Source organism: Mus pahari, chromosome 1 (assembly GCF_900095145.1).
Source record: "Mus pahari chromosome 1, PAHARI_EIJ_v1.1, whole genome shotgun sequence".
NCBI classification, from domain to species: domain Eukaryota; kingdom Metazoa; phylum Chordata; class Mammalia; order Rodentia; family Muridae; genus Mus; species Mus pahari.
The window spans coordinates 146,241,404-146,244,660 of NC_034590.1; the positions used below are offsets into that span (position 1 = coordinate 146,241,404).

At 44.1% G+C, this 3,257-nt stretch overlaps 1 non-coding gene across 1 annotated transcript; it reads left to right on the forward strand.

Annotated features, from left to right (window-relative positions):
- The first annotated feature begins 575 nt into the window (after window positions 1-575).
- On the forward strand, window positions 576-738 carry LOC115062899. Its single transcript, XR_003842806.1, has one exon. It is a non-coding gene; the product is annotated as a U1 spliceosomal RNA (small nuclear RNA).
- Window positions 739-3,257: the final 2,519 nt, after the last annotated feature.

Consider the following 3,257-nt stretch of genomic DNA (forward strand, 5'->3'; position numbering starts at 1 on the left):
TCCTCCTCCTCCTCCTCCTCCTCCTCCTTCTCCTCTCCTCCTCCCACCTTCTCCTCTCCTTTCTTCTAAGTTAATTAATCCTTTAAAGGAACTTTACTTTCTGAAACCAAAAATCACACCACACCCTGTCTCAACCTCCTGAGTATTAGGATGCACTCTGAAGATCTGAACCTGGGTTCTCCTTCTTTGATGGTAAGCACTTCACTTATTGAGCCATCTTCCCAGACCCACCTTCAACTCTTCAAAAAGAATTCTGGTGTAGGTCTTTAAAGTGATGCAAGTATTTCTTCCTGGACAAAACAGAGCGTGCATTAACTTAATCCAACAGCAACTTAGTAACTTCACTTTGTTGATGTTGTTGTTTTTCTTATATACACCTTGTTAGGTTCTCATCGATCACCACTGTTTAGAGAGTGTCAGAAGACTGATGAGGGAAAGAATAGGGGTGATATTAATGTCAGCTACAGTGCAAGAGGAGGAAGGAACTTCATCCAGGACCCTGGAACTGATCCTCAGGGCAAAATGTTAGCCTGGGTATGCCGACATTTCGATCAGGGAAAAACGTGAAGTGCGTCTGTCATACCTTGTGGAGGTCACACCTCGATCCTGAAGGTCATTGTCTCTATGAGGCTTATCCATTGCTCTTGGGATGTGCTGCCCCTGTGATATTCCCAAACACGGTAAGCTCAACTACACAATCCCTGGTCAGTCTCAGAGGACTGTGCTCTCTCTCCTGATAAACAATAAAAAGAAGTTATGGCAGTGACATTTACATGGTGAGATATTGCCTCTATATGCAAACATCCCTCCTGGAGAATGGAAGATCTCTAGAAATTTTAATTTTTTTAAAAAAATTTTTTAAAGATTCTGTTTACTTATTTTGGATAGTAGGAGCTTGTGTGCCGCAACACCCGTGAGGGGGTCAGAGGAAAACTTATAGAACTCATTTCTCCGATTCCATCATGTGGCTCCCAGGGATTGATCATCTGTGTGGCAGCAAGCACTTTACCCACTGAGCCATGTCACCTTCCCAAAACCTAACTAATTCCAGAAGGCTGTTTGAGCTCTCTTGATTACTTATTGGCATATATGAATTATGCACAACAATGGGTTTCATTATGACATTTTCATGGATGTATACAACAGATTTTTATTATATTTACACCTGACTACCCTCTATTGTCACCTTCCTATTCTTCTTGCTCCATTTTCTCTTCCAAAGCTCTCTCTTCTCCTTTCATGCCATTCAGGAGGAGGCAGACATGGAGGGGGAGATTTTTACAGACACATGGATAACATCAATGGCCACACCACTGAAGAAAATCTCTCCCTTTTCATCAGTAATCATGAAGAGCCAGATGCTTAAGGTGGGGAGCAGGAGGAACAGCTAAATAACCCCTCCTCTCTGGCAACAATTAAGTGCATACCCATTATCAGAGAGCGGTACAACTTTGTGAGCCCCTCCCCATCCATGACCGACTCCTGAAGAGTCCGATTCTGTGAAGATTTTATTCGTCACAGTTGCTATGAGTTCAAAGTTAGATGGCCACAGCCTGCCATCTCTTAAAGACAGCCTTCCACATGATACCTCTCTTTCCTAGGTCTTCTCAATTTTTTTTCTACTCCCTCTTCTGCAATATTCCCAGTTCCCTTAGCCTTGGAAGAGGGTGATCATGTCTGTCCTAAGCATTCAACAGTCACTTATTCTCAGGTCTTGGAGCAGTTGTGAATCTCTGCTGTGGCTAGCTCCCACTGGAAAAAGAAGCTCCTGTAACCAAAGCTGACATCAGCATTCGTCCATGGGCATAAATATAAATATTTAAGGCAGTTTGACAAGCACATACTTTCCTAGAGTGGAAAAGACACTGAAGGTCATATCTTGTTTTTTTTTTTTTTTTGGTTTTTCGAGACAGGGTTTCTCTGTATTGCCCTGGTTGTCCTGGAACTCACTCTGTAGACCAGGCTGGCCTCGAACTCAGAAATCTGCCTGCCTCTTCCTCCCGAGTGCTGGGACTAAAGGCGTGCGCCACCATGCCTGGCTTGAAGGTCATATCTTATCCAAGCTGGACCACTCCATCCAGTGCTAGGTCAGAACCTAGAAGAGTTGAATGCAGAAATCTTCTTCCTTTGCTGACACTCAGCAGGGCTGTTCAACTTTTATTTTATTTTACTTTTTATGGGGATGGCTGAGGCATTCAGAGCTAAGCACTTACCAGGCTTCTGGTGTGAAGACAGCTCTTGTTAGATTACTCATATTAGATCATATCATGTAATCTAATGTTTTTCTTGTTGATGTACATTCATTTTCTCTTTTTCTTTTATTGGATATTTTCTTTGTTTACATTTCAAATGTTTTCACCTTCCCAGGTCTCCCCTCCAGAAACCCCCTATCCCATTCCCACTTCCCCTGCCTCCATGAGGGTGCTCCTCCACCCACCCACCCACCCACCCACTTCCCACCCTGTCATTCCCCTACACTGGGGCAGCAAACCCCCAAAGGACCAAGGGCTGCTTCTCCCACTGAAGTCCAACAAGGCCATTCTCTGCCACATACACAGCCGGAGATATGGGTCCCTCTCCATGTGTACTCTTTGGTTAGTGGTTCAGTCCCCAGGAACTCCTGGGGTGGGGGGGTGTCCCCCATCCCATGGGGCTACAGACCTCCTTAGCACCTTCAGTACCTTCTCCAACTCCTCCATTGGGGACCCTGTGTCCAGTCCAATGGTTGACTGCGAGCATCCGCCTCAACTTTTATTTACAAATTTGAACATTAGAAAACTAGGGATGAGCATAGTTTCTCTACTCTTACTTGAAAGCTCTGCTTTGGCAGAGGCCATTAGCATGGTTTTGCAAGTTACCCCTTGGTGATAAAAATCGGCTTCTCCTAAGTTGAAGTGTGAAACATTTATCATTTCCAAGATATATAGCAAGACTGGGTCAATCAACAAATGCTAACAGTTATATACACGTAGCAGTTATTTGATGATTTACACTATGGAGGAATTGGTAAACTACGTCTTTGAGTTTGCATGGCAACATATTTAGGATTTCTGTGGCATCCCCAAACTGTACAAAGTCTGGAACTTTTAACAAGACAGATATTGGTTAAGGAGATGACTCAGCTCATAAAATGTTGGTCACATAGTCATGAAAACCTGAGTTCAAGTCCCCATCACACGCATGAAAAGCTGGATGGGGCACTATGCCACTGTAATTCCAGAGCTGGAGGGTGTGTGTGTGTGTGTGTGTGTGTGTGT